The sequence below is a fragment of the Ceratotherium simum genome, chromosome 9, assembly GCF_057802395.1.
Source record: "Ceratotherium simum simum isolate JZ-2026a chromosome 9, ASM5780239v1, whole genome shotgun sequence".
Taxonomy (NCBI): domain Eukaryota; kingdom Metazoa; phylum Chordata; class Mammalia; order Perissodactyla; family Rhinocerotidae; genus Ceratotherium; species Ceratotherium simum.
The window spans coordinates 45,862,231-45,879,381 of record NC_141908.1 but is presented as its reverse complement, the minus strand read 5'-3'; the positions used below and the strand labels follow the sequence as shown (position 1 = coordinate 45,879,381).

General features: G+C 35.1%; 1 protein-coding gene across 1 annotated transcript in view; it reads right to left on the bottom strand.

Annotated features, from left to right (window-relative positions):
* CSRNP3 (cysteine and serine rich nuclear protein 3) overlaps positions 1 to 17,151 on the bottom strand; it is a 189,099-nt gene that overhangs the window by 158,147 nt on the left and 13,801 nt on the right. The window contains exon 2 of the mRNA XM_087435326.1: positions 12,499 to 12,669. The gene's annotated coding sequence lies outside the window, so the exon portion shown is untranslated. The remainder of the gene's footprint in view (positions 1 to 12,498; positions 12,670 to 17,151) is intronic.

The window sequence follows — 17,151 nt, the reverse complement described above, 5'->3', positions numbered from 1 at the left end:
GATGTGGATGTAGGACAAAGGGGAAGAAGAGGGAAAAGTCAACAAAAATAAAAAGAAAGAAAAAAAGAGGGAGGAAGAGAGGGAAAGAGAGAGAGAAAAGAAAGAAAGAGAGAGAGAGAAAGAAAAAGAGAGAAAGAAAGGAAGAAAAGAAAGTAAACAAATTCTGTGATATGGTATTTATGACTTCACATAAAAATTCACGTGTCTGCATGAAAGAGAATTATTCGTGGAAATCAATTTTGAAGCACAGAATGGTTTTTGGACATTGGACCCACCATTTTTCCAAGCAGAAACCAACTTTTAAATAGAAAATTGATTGCAGGACTCCTCAATCTCACAGAGAAAATAGAGAATTGCTGCTAGAATTGATCAGATTCCCAGGAAATGCATAAATTCTTACAGATGGTCCTAGGAACACAGCTAAATTGCAGACTATGTTAGTCAGTGTACTTTCATGCTCAGCTGCAGAAAATAGAAATCAAACCTAAAAGAAGACAAAGCAATATCCACTGACAGGAATAAAAGAGGAAGATCTTTACAGCATTGGTTTACTCAACTTTTAGTTAACGAAGCAGCCTATGGTATCTACCTTAATTGTTATGATGGGCATTTTCCCTCATGGAACCACGTAGTTACTGTCCCTCAGTGTAGGGACTCCTGAATAAAGTCTTGAATTGCTGCTGGGCTGCCCTGACAACTTTCATTCTCTTAAAAACTGACTTTCTGTTATATAAGAATATGTCCTTATCTTCTCTGCCACAAAAGATGTAAGAAGCCTCGCAAATATTTCCCTGTGGAAAGCGCCCAGCAAGTAGTAAGTATTTAATAAATGTTTATGTACTTTCTCCACATTTCAGAAACATTGCATGTTGTGGCAGACAGAAATGAAGTATGTATAATCATGTATTTTAATCTGGCCCCAAATTGGTCTGTTTGTAGTACCACGCAGCACATTTTGGCAATGTCAAGTATAAAGTGTGGATAAAGGAAGGAGGGATCCATTCTAGACATTATAGGAGGGAAATTCATTACAGAAGTCTATCTATAGATAGACTTCACGATAGATGATTTTATAATAAAGTGATTTTACCACAAGCTAAATACTGAATGAACTCTGAGGAAAATTTTTAAAAATTTGAGTAATGTAGATTCAATGCAGTTCAGGAGAGAAATATTAGTGGCATGATAATGTAATAAAAAGTTCTTTGGCTCTTAAGTAACAAAACACAGAGGTTGACCTCTTTCTGATGTTTTCATCTTTCTTATATCTGTGACTTTGGGCAAATCATACTTAACATCAGTTTCTTCATCTGTTAAATGGGCATATGAACTCTGATTTGTATTTTGTAGGGAAGATAAGTAAGGTATTTAAAACAACATGTGCCTCATACCAGATCTTTAATATATTAGTTTTCTTTATTAACCAGAAAAAGAAGAAAAAGGACAGCATATGATAGGATATTCATAAATTTAGAAAGCAATTGACATGAGCTATTTCCACTATTCACTTATGACGAATTTTATGGTGTGGTGCTGTTTATAAAACAGTATTTAATTTAGACCTTCCTGTTTATTAACTATGGGATCAAAGTGAATTATTAACATGGTAGCCATTATCATTGGTGGCCCAACGTGTTTTTCTTCCTCCCATTTTTTTCTGGTGACATACTCTACGTCTCCTTCCTTATTATCACAAGAATGGGCAAATGAATGAGATCTAGCCAATCAAAGGGCCTCAGCCTTGGCCACAGTGATTGGGTTAGTGAAGGACATGTGACCCATACTAGAGTTATTAGTCAGGTTCCAGTTCAAAAAACAGGCAATGTTTTGAAACATACTTTATTTTATTTTTGGCAGCCTTTGACCAATATCTCCCCATTTCCTGCACCCTCCAGTCCCTGGTAACCATCAATCTACTCTGTTTCTATGAGTTTCTTTCATTTTTTTTTAGATTTCATTTATAAGTGAAATCATATAGTATTTGTCTGACTTTTAGTAAAAATACTTTATAGTATTTTCTTTGTCTGACTTATTTCACTTAGCATAATGCTCTCAAGTTCCATCCATATTGTGGCAAATGGCAGGATTTCCTTTTTTTTTAAGGCTGAATAATATTGCATTATGTGTATATACCACATTTTCTTTATCCATTCATCCACTGATGGACTTTTATGTTGTTTCCATGTCTTGGCTATTGTAAACAATGCTGCAACAAACATGGGGGTGCAGATATCTCTTTGAGATAGTGATTTCACTTCCTGTGGATATTTACCCAGAAATCGAGATTGCTGGATGTTATGGTAATTCTATTTTTAATTTTCTGAGGAACCTCCATACTGTTTTTCACAGTGGCTGCACCAATTTACATTCCCACCAACAGTACACAAGGGTTCCCTTTTCTCCACATCCTTGCCAGCCGTTTTAATAATAGCCATACTGACAAGTGAGGTGATGTCTTGTTATTTTGATTTGCACTTCCTTAATGATTAGTGATGTTAAGCACCTTTTTATGTACTTGTTGGCCATCCGTGTATCTTCTTTGGAAAAATTCTATTCAGTTCCTTTGTGCATTTTTTTAATTGGATTATTTGTTATTAAGCTATGCAAGTCCCTTATGTATTTTGGATATTAACCCCTTATCAAACATATGGTTTGCAAATATTTTCTCCATTCTGTAAGTTGCCTCTTCATTTTGTTGATTGTTTTATTTGCTGTGCAGAAGCTTCTTAGTTTGACATAGTACCACTTGTTGATTTTTGCTTTTGATGTTTATGCTTTTAGTGTAATATCCAAAAACTCATTGATGTCAATGAGCTTTTCTCCTTTGTTTTCCTCTAGGAGTTTTACAGTTTCAGGTCTTACATCTGAGTCCTTAATCCATTTCAAGTTAATTTTTGTGAATGGTGTAAGATAGGGGTCCAGTTTCATTCTTTTGTATGTGAATATCCAGTTCTTCCAACACCATTTACTGAAGAGACTATCCTCTCTCCATTCAATATTTTTGGCTCCCTTGTAAAATATTAATTGACCGTGGGTTTATTTTTGGGGTCTCTATTCTGTTCTACTGATTTATGTGTCTATTTTTATGTCAATACTATACTGTTTTAATTACCATAGCTTCACAATAGAGTTTGAAGTCAGGAAGAGTAATGCATCCAGCTTTGTTCTTTCTCAGTGAAACATATTTTAAAATGGATTTTAAAATAACCTTGAGGGCCAGCCCTGGTGGCCTAGTGGCTAAGTCCAGCATGCTGTGCTTCGGCAGCCCAGGGTTCGGTTCCTGGGTGCGGACATATACCACTCATCTGTCAGTAGCCATGCTGTGTTGGCAGCTCACATATTAAAAAAAAAAAGAGGAAGATTGGCAGTGGATGTTAGCTCAGGGCGAATCCTCCTCAGCAAAATAAATAAATAACCTTGACCATTTTTTTAAGGGCCCCTGAATGCACACACATTGCCAGACTAAATTAGATCCTTGTGTGAGATTAAAGAAATTACTTTATGATGAAATAGACTCAAAAGCAATAATAGTTTTATATTAGTGAAAATATTTTTCAGTTTATCATATTAACAGGTGGAAGAAAAAAGGATTATCTTGATATATACTAATGAAGAATTTGATATAACTTTATATTCATTATTAATTAAAAACTCTTAATAGAAAGATACTCTTTAATGTAGCATAAAGGATATCCCACGGCCAAATTAAAGGTGAAACTCTGGAAGCATTTCCATTTAAAGAAAAAAAAAACTATGCCTCTCCAAGTACCAAAAATAATATGTTAGAACATATATTAAAAATATTCATTCATAATAGGCACAAAAATATTTTTAAAACTTAAGGACTCAGCAAGGAAAATGCACTGCAGGAAGAAAAGCACAAAACTCTGCTGTGCGTAAAATAACAGTTAAATATGGAAAGATATCTGACATTCCTGGAATGGAAAGGCAATATTGTAAAGATGTCAATCTGCCCTGTGGCACAAATTAACCTATAAATTTAATGTAATTCCAACGGCATAGCAGTGGTTTGTTTGGTAACTTGACACTATTCTTCTAAAATTCAAATAATAATCATGTGAGAGTAACTTACAGAGTCTTTAAAAAGTATGGTAGTGTATTGTGTTTCTGTTCATAGTAACGGGTTAGGAAAAATTGGGAACTGCTATGTGAGATAATACAACTTACTACAGAGTCATAATACAACACTACTGTTGGTTTAGGACTAACCATCCAGATCATGAAATAGAAAGGAAACCAGACACTGATCCTATTATATGCAAGAATTTAGTTCAAGATAAAAACAGAATTTCAAATCAATAGGAAACATTACATTACTCAATACATTATTTTAGGAAAATTGGAAAATTACCTTCCTATTTCATACAATATGCCAACATAATTTTCAAATGGTGTAAAGATTTAAATATACAATAGAAATTTACATAAGTTCTAGAAGAGATTATTTGGGTGCAATTAATCTTGGGAACAGAGAAGGTCTGCCTAAGCATTTCCTGCCTAAGCCAAATTCATGATATATTTGACTGCATAAACATATTTTTATGGAAAACATAAACAGAGTTAAAAGACAAATGACAAAATAGGAAAGATATTATTGCATATGTGTTAATCAAATAATCCTTAACATTATAAAACAATAAACGAGAAAATAATCATAATAAAAAAAGATCCAAAATAGACAATTCACACACACACACAAAAAGGCAGATAAATAAACACATGAATAATTATGCTTCCTAGTATTCAGAGAAATTCAATTTAAAACACCAATGAAATATCAGTTTTTATCTACCAAACTGGCCAAAGCATATATGTATGTATGTATATAATACGTATGCACACACACACACACACACACACACACAGAAAAAGAGAGAGAGAGAGAGAATACCTAGTTAGTGTGGCCAAGATGTTGGGGAAATAGGCCTCAATTAATAGAAGTGGGCATACAAATTGGTAAAGCTTTCTGGAGGGCAATTAAAATGATACATTTTGGACTATGATTTCCATCTTTAGGAATTTATTCTAAGATTTGTCTACAACCATGTCATAATAGCAGGAATTATATTACTGAAAATTCTAGAAAGCTATTATAATGAATGAACACAATAAGTCTTGTTAGGCTAAAAGATATGAAAATAAATTGAGAAAATATATAGATGTGAAATATTGAAAAATATATAGATAACAAAAATTAACCATAATTCCACTATCCAGAGAAAACTTCTCTTAAGGTTTTCTATTTTTATAGAAAATACGTATTTCTCTTTTTACTCCTGAATTTTATTACATTCATACCTCATACATAAGATTTTACAAATGGGATGAAACTAATATAATTTTGCAAACTTCTTTATTAATGTGAATGTATTTTTACCTCCACAGAATACATTTGTTCAACTGTTTTTATTGGCCACATAGTAATCCATTGTGTGGTTTTCTATAGATTATTTAACCAATTGCATAGTGTATAGGTTCTATACAATTTTTCATCATAAGAAAAAATACTGCAAAAATCATTCTTAAAGCTAAAATTTTTTATACATTTAGCTTTTTAAAGTAATAAAAAGATGTTAAATATGTTGATTCAAAATATTTCAATGTTCTAATCTTAGAATATTTAATTCTGACTTACTAACAAATTTAAAGGTCGGTAAAACTATGTAGGGAGTTTGGAGAGTGATTTCATTTATACTGGCAATATTGTATGCATAAATTGGAAACTTCATAAACATCTCATATGAAAACATTTTTTTCTGTGGATCTGTACCTGTTGAAGGAGACCCTAATTGTATTCAACAATCTTAATTAATTTCCATACAATTAGCCTATTTCAGTTCATTCATGTCACGTTTAAGGTGACAGAAATCATTTGATCAATTAAGTCATGTCCTTTTTAGAAAAGTCATGAACATGCCAATCAAAAATAAACTTATTTAGGACCTAACATTATGAGAATCAAATGAAATAATTTGTTTAAAGCATTTAGCACAATGCCTGGCAAATAATAAAATGTTTAATAAAGCTTGCTATTATGATTATTACCATTAAGCAATGAGGGGGAAGTACAGGACACAGCCCTTGCCATCAAGGAGCTTAAAATAATTGTAATTACAAATTTCAACCATTTCCATACTCTGGCTATAAAGCTAATGAATGCTAAAAAAGTAAGAGCTATTCTGTTGAAAACAACAACGTTTATTTAGGCTGTGTTTATCCTTTTCGGATTCCACTCATTTTTTAATTTTTCATCAAAACACTTGTTTGTCTCATATTGAGGGGAATTTTTAAATATATATGCTTCTTTATTAGTGTCCACAAATTACTTAGTCAAGTTAACCCTCTAGGTTTTTTTTTCAGTCTCTCTAGCTTAATGCCTTTTTTAAAAAAAATCTAGGTCGAATGTAGGATACATATGTTTTATGTAGCCATGATCTTAGCATAGCATTTAATTTTAGTACTGATTAATGACAACTATAATTGTCAGCCTAATCATCAATTCTATTGGTAAGTAAAAAGTTCTTAAAATGTATGTATATGTGTCTATCTGAAAATGTATATATCTGAACTATGATATGATATGATATGATATGATATGATATGATATGATATGATGGTTGTCATAGAAACAGCAAACGTCAGATCTGACATAGCAAGAAGATAAAGGACAACATCTTTGGGGAAATCATGAAATAGAACAGGCTATGTTAGAAAAATTAACTATGTTTAATATTAATAGTCATTATTTCTTCCAAACCAAGTTCCTCAAAGATGGAATTAAATACCCCAAACTCTGGCATTTGTTAACATTTAAAATATATACATTTTTTTAAATGTAGAAGTTGTAGGCATTAGAGCAAATTTTAAGATGAAATATATTAAGTATTCTTTAGCTGTGAATATTTAAAAGTAATTTTATTAACATAAAATTAAAATATGTGCTTTTTCCATCTTACAGTATATACACTAACATAATCATCCACTCGCGGCGTAAAAATCTATAGGGTTGCATGCATTTCAGGTCTCCACAATGTCACAATTATTAGGACCCACTATTGTATTTCAGTCAGAAATATTTAGTGCTTTCAGCACTCTGTCTAGCAACCTTCACCAGCTTTCACAGTGCTTTGGAAATTGTTTTAACAGAGTTTGGTTTTGGGGCTTTTTTTTTGGTCATGCTAATTAAGACCACTGCAGATATCCATTAAGGATCTTAGAGTGATTTAATAGTTCATTATACAAGTCAAGTTTCATACATTTCATTCAAATTCCTAGAATTGTAAATTACATAAATCAATCTTTATTACTGTTCCATTATTATAATGTTTGTGAGATGATAAGATAAAACAAATGCAACAAACTGAGCGTCCATTTCAATTTTAACTCACTACAAATACTTTCCTGCTTGAAAATTAAATATCGCTAAAAGAAAATGCCTTTCTAGCTTTTATGTGTTGGCCTTTGGTTGAAAATCAAATGTTTATCTTTTATTATATTTATTATGAATGCTCTTTCTTCATTACATTTAAAAACTATACTTTTAACCTTAATCCGACTCTCTAAAGAATTCAGGAAATTTGAAACATTTAACTATTCTAGTTCTTGCCAGATCACATACTTGAACATATAAAACATATGGTACAACAATTCTGCGGCTCTAAAACATTCCCAGTTTATTCCCAAATTCCTCAGACAAAAAAGTAACATTTTCAGAGTGCAAACACGTACTTTCCTGAGTGAAATGGTTAAATATTGCAGCCAATTCAGAAATAGCACCAAATGGCTCTTTTTTTTTTTTTTTAGCAGGAGCAGGTTTAATTCTTTTCTGCATTCACATGCACACAAATATACTTCCCTCAAGCTGTCAGAAAGCATCAGACTGCCTGATCTGCATGATGAATTTTAAAATCTTTTGAGAAACACAAGGACATTTGCTTCAGGCACTATAATTTCATCGTTACCATCATAAACAACAAGTATAAAGCCAGTCAACCTCTGGTATTCAAACTAAAGCCAAAGATTACAGTACTTTGAAAACGGTTAGTAGAATTTTAATCACCTAAATTCATTTGAATCCATTTTTCAAGTCACGGTATTTTGCAGTTGGGCAATCACCTATTTCTTGCCCGTGACCACTCCTAGGTGACCCCAAAATAAGGATGTGATTCTTATCAAGGATTGATAAAATTCAAATATTCTAAGAAATATTTATAAACAAATTACACTGTCAGATGAAAATATTCTGATCACTAATGTGAAGATGGTGTCTTTAATATTTAATAGCAACTCTAATTCTTGTACTCTTTATGAAATATAGCTACAATATCAACTCCACCTAAAGACATCCTGAGTAAATAATAGATGTGGGAAATTGGAAGAATTTCTATGATGTATTTTGGATCTCATGCTAATAGTGCCTTAGCCCTTGAAAGATGTAAGAAACAGCACCATTAACACCACCAGGACTACCTTTATATTTAATTTTTTATGATGGCTAACTAAGAGTTAAAACCACAAGTGATAAATGGTTTTCTAGATTCACTACAATATCGATATATAAAATTGTATTTGAAATTCAGCCCCATTGTGCTTTTAAGTTTAAAGTCAAATTTAAGTTACGTTTTTCAGGGTTTAAAACAAACAAGCAAATATAAAAGCCAATTCTGTACCTAGCCAGCAAAATGGAATATAATTACTCCATTCAGTCAGAAGCTGTGACTAAGTGAGTCTAATCGAAATGCAAGGTAAGTGGGTTTCTGAAGTCTTGAATTATTGAACAAGTAATGTAGGGTCCTGGAGTTCAAGGGATAGAAAGATATCATTATCTTTTTTTTCAGGGAGTCCAGGATGCCCATTTACCCTTCTAGCAAAAGTGGAATGTACAAAGGTTTTACTTTTAAAGTAAATGAAATAACCCTCTATTTGTTAGCTGCCATTAAAGATGCATACTGCATACTTCATCTAACCTTCTTTTCATTGTAACATTTTCACATTATCACAAGTAGCATTATGTCACCAAGACAAACCAATTTCCTTCATGTAAATGTAAAACAACATGTTTGCTGTAAGATATTTCCATCAATGTCAGTGACATACAAGGAAAGTCTCAACAGTCTTCCCTGTCACTTACTTACACAAAGGGGAAGAGAAATGGTTCATCCACACTCAAATTGAATTCTCTGTCCACTATTTCTTTAGCTCATTGAATTTATTCACAACATCGTCACTGGCACTATGTTACAGCCAGGAGATATCAGCACTTTCACCAGAAACCAACTGGAAAAAGAAAGGCAACAGGAGATAGGATGCCAATTACCTTTACCAAAAGATGGCCTCATTCCATTTCTAAGAGGAGCTGGCACAAAAGGTACAGCTATATCTTTCACTTGATGATTTGGGTCCCTCTACTTAACAGTCAGTGATGTAACAGAGCCATCAGCAAGTAGCACAGTCTAGTAGAAAGGTAGACCCTAGGGATCTACAATAAACGTCCTCGGCCAGTAGCTCACTTTTGGATTCTTGTCAAGTTACCCTCCCTGGGCCTCAGTCTCCACCTCTGTGAAATAAAGGAATTGGCCTCAATGATGCCAAAGGCCCTACTAATCCTAACATTTTTTGAATTCAAAATGAGAGTTGACTCTTACTATTGGTTTTGTCTTACTCTGTTATATACAGAGCATTGGATCCTCTCAAAAAGAATTAAAATGGGTTTTCTTCCTCAATTTGCCCAACTTTATAAAATAATTAATAAAGTTTTGTAATTGAGATGAGGCTCACAGTGACCGGAAGTATCCCGTATCTCACATTTTCCATCTTTTCTCCCTTACCCCTCCTCCCTACTGTGTATCCCAAATCATGGTTCTGATCACACATTCAATTACAAGTTGTTCAATGATGCATATCACTGTTTCTTTACAGAGGAGTATCAGTAAATATTTCCCTCAAAACCCTTGAAAATTCACAAAGAAAAGTACATTAACAGCAATGCTGGAAAAAGCTAATCAAATTTGGCAGCTGCTTTCTGGACTAGCCTGACTTCTGTACACAGTGGATATCTCCTCCTCCACAGACTCTCGCAACGGTGATGAAACAGAAAAGTTATGAGCAAACAGAAAAATAGTTATCAAATAGTTTATCTTATCAAAATAAAACCACTCTCCACTCACTTTTACCCTTCCTGGGAACTGTTCAGGTGCTCATGATAAGAGCCTGACCTGTAATTCTTAAAACCCCATCTAAACCTCCGGAACATCACTTTCATCTGGAAAGCATCTTGAGCCACAATTGTAAGACCCAATGGTGTTTAATGAACATTATAGGTACTTTGTGAACTCACAAGCCATAGAAATCAATAGGCATCTTGCATAGCCAAGTCCTGCAATTGATTTTTCCAGGAGAGAGTCAATTTGTAACTTTAGGAGAGGCATAGACACCAGGGAGGTTGTAAGCATGCTGGAGGTTTAAAAACAGAATCACAGGGGTGTGGAAAATGCTGCACTGCAGTGGTGAGGTAGTATCTCAAAGAAATAAGGTCTAGATGACGTTTTTCAGGAGTGGCTAAAGGGAAAAAAGTTGAAAACTCCTAGGCAGCTCTTGCAGTGCTCCAGGGCTTGGAGGAGAGCTCTCCAAGGTACATAGAAGAGGTATTTGACAGACTGTTCCTGACGGTCTTGAACTGAAATGTGTGCTGTTGCTTTTCTAAGGATAAGGATATCCAGTGGACTCATTCTCTCCAGTTTTTAAAAATTGTCTGAAATTATAAAAATAATGTATTGCCTACTTGAAATTTGCCAAGAGAGTAGATCTCAAACATTCTCATCACCCCCAAAAAAGAAAAAAAAAAAAGGTACTATGCGAGGTGATGGAAATGTTAATTAGCTCGATTGTGATCCTCATTTTACAAAGCATATGTATACCAAAACATCATGTTGTGTACCTTAAATATATACAATTTTTATTTGTCAAAGTGTAAAAAAAAAAAGAATTGTCTAAAATTAATCCAAGCATCATTCGATGCTCAGCACTCTTCTAGGCACCATGAGTGACAAGTGTGTGCCTTCCACAGGCTACAGTCACTTAGAGGAAGGGATTAAAAGGCTATAGGTAAATCCCAACAAAACTGATCCCCCCAAATCCACTGGCTAACAATAACCCTTCTGTGTAACAAGAGAATCTTGTTCTCAAAACGGCTATTGCTTTCTCTGTCTCCCAAGTGTCCCCTTATCGCCTCTTTACTTTTTTATACGTCTACAATTCATACAAAACAAGTTCTACTTTAGTCAATAGATGAATAATACAAAGGCTAAACATTCTTATAAAATTGTACCTATTTTTATTCTAAATGCTTTTAAGAGTGATGAGGGAGAATTCATGAATATCAAACAAACTTTTGAATTATTGGGGGTGAGGAGAATAGGGTTAAAATGAAATTTTAGGGGATCATAGAGCCCCATTATATGAACTTTAGTGTGAATTTTAAAAGCCTATTTTGGTGAGTTAAAAATCTCCAAGCACAAATGCACCAGAATAATAATTCTAGAAAAAACTATTGTGGGAAAAAAATACAAACCTCTCTTTTGTGTTGGATAATTTTTACCTTTACTCATGGAATGCAGCTTTCAAAGGAGGTTTATATCCTTCATCCTATAAGGGGAAGGTAAAGTTGTGGGGCTTTTATTGACCTTGTTTAGTTTTGCTTTGCCTGATGTTAACTCATCTAAAAAATAATTTGGAGATCCGAATGACTGGATCACCCCTAATCTAATAATTGGATTCCCCTAATGACTGGGATTGAATGGACACAGAATTGTTGGAAAAGATTTACCTATTTCAAAATCTTCATATGTGCATGTGTTACAAGGCATGCAACTTGAAATGGCTAGAACTTTAAGTTAGAACATATCGCACTAAGCTAAATGTTGTTCACATTCTGCCTGGAGAAGTATTTATGTGCAGAAAGTTGCACTTACTATAGTGAATTAACCTGGCCTTGAGTCTGAGGTTTATGGGTGTCCAAACAACTATAGAATCTCAGGGCTTTCAAGGCTTCGATCTCAGAGCAGGATTCTTTTAAAAACAAACATCATTTTCTCACCTAGGAAGCGAATGTGTTGCACTCAGCACTGCGAGTATTTGACAACTCATTGACCAGCATTAGAAGTTCTAAAGAGCTCGATGGATTAGATTTCGAAAAGATGGATCTATTTCCGAAAGCCAAAGGCACAAATGAAATCATTTCCAATTGTTATGTGCTTACTTTTGATTGGACTCTTTTCTGCCTCTCATACTCTATAGAAATGAAGAGGAATATACTACTGAGACTTAATTAACCAAAATGATAGCACATTTTGCAAATAAGTCTGGTATGAGGAAAAACTTGGGAGCAGATTTAAGCCAGTGGATGAAGATAAAAACTCCAAGAATCAACCATACAACACAATTTAGAGTACACCCTGAAATACAGCTTCAGATACTCACCAGTGAAATGATTAGAAGTGGACGGATAGACACTATCAACACTGTCAGCAGTGTCACAGCTAAAAACTTCATCATCTGATTCCTGCACAGAGGAGCAGAGTGAGGAGCCGTCAATTTCTTCAAACTTCCCCTTTAAAATTCCACTCATCGCTGCAGCGCTGTCACATGTACCTGTAATAACAACGGGAACAACAGAGCAGTAAAACGTTTGACCACTGATTGCACAGTCAAGGTCTCCAAATCATTTTTGAGGGCTGTAATTTTTTGAACCATATCTACCACATTATCATATCCACGCAGAAATTATTCTTTCCATAATGTTTTAAAGCACAGAAAACAATTCTACCATGATTCATTGTTATCTGCATTCTCATTCTGACAACAGTATTTTATGAGAAAAAGTCAAAATTAAGAATGTGGAACCCGAGTGTTACATAAGCAACTATGGTTCAGTGTTTTGAAATGTCAAAACGGGCGTCAAATACATTTGATTTGTTCTAGTAAATCGTGTACTGTCATTGACAGAGCCAGAGTTCAGAAGGAAATAGATCACTCACTTGCATGCTGTCATACTCAGAGCATGCTGATTAGGGCATGCCTATCTGGCTTGGGATTTCTTTTTACCCAGGTACTAAGGCATCTACTTTCCTGGGGCTCTTTGTCCATCAAATATCAAATTGGTTGCTAGGAATGGCTATACCTGCAGAATTTAGATGCCTTATCATGTTTCCAGTCAATTCAGCAGAGCTACAGGGAATACTTGAGTCCTATGCCAAGAAGCCTGGCTAAATAGATTTTATACAAGGTAAACCACAGTCCCTAAATCTTTTACTGGATAAAATATTAATTTAAGTCTCTTCACTTTCTGTATTAACATGGTCAGTGAAAACCAGTCAGAGGTAGCTGATGCATTTTTAAAAATTTGTTAATGTCGATTTGGATGAGTCATTAAACCTCTGGGAGTAATAATTTCTTCACTTATAAGATATAGAGTAACTTGTAAGGTGATCAGTGGTCGCAAACACAAATTCCTACAATGGTAGGCAACTTAATGAGTAAAGAGAGTCAGATGTAATGAAATCATGAAGTCATCTTAGTCTTCCCTTTTGTCTACAGTTATTTGTAACAAAGGTATCAAGAAATACTTCTCTACCCTAAGGAAAATGATAACATAGGAACAATAATAAACGGTCTCACGACAAGGGAGACAGTAGGTGGTAAGTAGCATGAACTGTGGTTGAAGCAGAGACGCACGCTCAAGCCAAAGTGGGAAGCTGCTATTCAGGTCCACGTCATTTCCAGCTCCATGCTTTCCCAATTTAATCTACTCTAAACCTGGCCAAAGCTTCATCCGCATTCAGAAGCAGTCCTTTACATGCTTAGGTTTCATATTCTCCATCCTCTTTTCCCTTATTAATTTTGTTTGTAAAATTAAAGGAGGAATTTTTAGATTACATTGTAATTTAAAGCCCGACTTAGACTGGGCTCTACAAAATAGACAAAGAATGGTTCAGATCTTGACTTGGAAGGATTACAGACTAATGAATCAAAACACTCTCTTCTCCATTAGCCCAACAAAATACCTGAAATGCCTTTGCTATAGACACATCAGTGGGGGGCACAAATTTATTTCACAAAAGATACCTGCAGGATATATGCTACCAAGGAGAGGTGACATCTTAAGCCATCAAACCTCAGCATAGCCGTCCTCTCGACGCCCTCATGGTAGCAAGGAACAAGTCTAACTGGAGCGACTTTCTAAAAATGTAGCAACCTTGGGACTGGCCACCCTCCTTGTGCCCCTCACTGACTCCATAGTCTCCCTCAATTTTGGTAGCTACATTTCCTTAGGACATATTTGTTCCAGGTCCTTCTGCTGACTGGCTTCCTCTGTTTCTGTATTTTCCACTTCCTCATATCCCCAGCTGGCACACGGCTTTGGTTTCTGACAGACCTGCCTCTACCTCCTTGTATCCTGAAAGCCTCAACGACGAATACCAATTGGCTCGTTCTTTCAGTATATCTCAGTTCAGACTGTTGAGAACGGGAATCCGAGTATCCTCATTCAGTCATTCATGCCATTCTATAGTAAAGAATTCGTTTGTCTTCTGCCCTTGTTTAGGGGCCATTTATTATTTATTCAGTAAACATCTATTGAGCTTCTATCATATACCAGTGACTATTTTAGATGCTGGAAAATGATAAAGTAACAACACAGAAAGAGAAAAATTCCTTCCTCTAATGGTGTTCACTTACTGGGTGTTGTTGTGGAAAGGAGTAGACGAATAATAAACAGATAAGTAAATTAAACATATAATATATCTTATAGAGATCAATGCTATGGAGAAAAATAAATAGTTAAGTGGTGTAGCGACCACAAGTTTGGCCAACAGAGAACATTCCATTTTTAACTGATTGGTGAGTTATTGTCACAGTGAGGAAGTGGCATAAAGACATAGAGGAGGTGAGGGAGGGAGCTGGTGATTTTGATGTCTGGGGAAGAGCAGCCCAGGGCAAAAGAATAGATGGGCCGGCCACAATAGGCGATGAAGTTAGACAGCTATTGGGGGCTAGAATGTATGGAGCCTGTGAGGACTTTGCCTATTACTCCACATGAGATGGAAGCCACTACAGGCCTCAAGTAGTGGAGTGACAAGATCTGACTTATATTTTAAAAGAGGCACTCATTACCCTGTTATTTCATAAGACAGAGGGCCTATGGTAAAGGAAAGGTACATTTGATGGAAGAAGGGAAAGGTCTAGAATTAAGGAAGATACCTAAAGATGACTTAGCGGCTCAAATGAGCAGTTAAAGTCAAAAAACCTGACCAGTCAGAGGGCTGGAGAGGTCACTAGTTTCTTTTCAGGGGGAAAGAATTTAGAAAGAAGTTAGAAGGAAAGTGAAGGTCAAAGTGCTTCCCAAAGCAATGTGGTTAGTTACTTTTACCTAGAACTATCTCTATCTCTAGATTGACTAATTATTTTATGATAGTGGAGGCCATCTTAACTGCTAGGTTTCAAATAGGACCAATTCAGATAAAATGTACCAGTTTGTGGTGTTGCTTTGGCAAATAAAATTAACAATAAAAAAGTAAGCTTTTCCTTATCACCCCAAAGGAACACCTCTTTTAGTTTGGTGGAGAAGAGGGAATACATGGATGGTGACCATTATCAAGGATTTACTTATTCATGGGAAAATGGAGGCAAAGAGTTAATAACTATTTTATCCACCATCCTTCCTAACGTTACTTATGCAAGATTTTTAAAAAGTCAAATACACAACCAGTACCTGCTACTGTGAGGATTATAGGACTCTGGTTCCGGGTTGACCCTGTTTGAAAGCAAGGCAATCTCCAGCTTGAAAAGTCACTTGGTGACCTAATGTAACCATTATTTGGTTGAAGAGATTTTCTTATCTTCAACTGACTTACGGAGGTTTTAGAAGAACCGCAGAAAAGCTCCCCAGGACTGAGAGCTGTTGATGGATTTTTAAAAAATGTTCATATACCTTAATTTATCAGTTATAGGAAACTGGAAATTTTTCCTTAACTGATATGAAATCAATGTAAATAATTTGTATGGATTTGTTCACATTTATACTTTTAGTTCCTGGTGGCCCTAAAGAATCTTGCACAAAATCATTAGAGGGAGATTGAAGTGTATGATTAGATATCGGAGTAAACACAAAGAAAGAGTGAGAAAAAAAAGTCCCAAAGCATAGCAGACACTTGTTGAGAGAGAGAGAGAGAGATTCATCCTACTTCATGCTTGCCAATCTGATTCCATAATAGTGTGCTCTGGTTGTAGTACTAAAATTGTGAAGTTACAATTATTTCCATGGCAACAGACAGTGAGATCACGCAGGAGAAGCTAAGCTGTGAGAGAGATTAAGATGCTATCCTCATTCAGATGTCTGCAGTTATAGATGGGAAGGGAGAACAACTGAAGGAGACCAGAGTTACTATGCATGTCCTTGACTGAATCTGCCGCATCCACATAGTCAAGTGAAGGCAATCCTGACAATATCAGTCACCCTGTAACACCAAATGCTGTTTTGAGTACATGGCTGGGAGAAACTGTTAGCAGACAGAGGAAAGTACAGACGACTTGATTTATATTTCTAAGCACCAAAAAGATTATAACATTTGTTGTGTGTTTGTTAGAAGTCAAAAGTTTCAGAATTCTACTTCAAGATCCTCGAACAAGGTCCTGTGTTTCTTAGGTCAAAAAAAATGGAGCCTTCTTAGGTTTTCTTAATCTATCTAATGGGAATAATGTATTATTACTGATCCTATATCCAATAATTCCTTTTGAGAAGTATATAAAATAACATAATTTTCTTAATGCTGCTCCTAATTTGAAAATAGTTACAACTAGCATATCCATCAAATAGTATAGTCAGAATTAAAATATTCAAAATGACTGTTTAATACCTTTATACAAACCCAGAGACTCAAAACACAAAATAACTAGGTATTTAAGAGTAAGAAAAAAAGGGGCTGGCCCGGTGTTGTAGTGGTTAAGTTCGCATGCTCTGCTTTGGCAGCCTTGGGTTCGTGGGTTCAGATCCCGGGCGCAGACATACACACCGCTCATCAAGCCAAGCTGTGGTGGCATCCCAAACACAAAAAAGAGGAAGATTGGCACAGATGT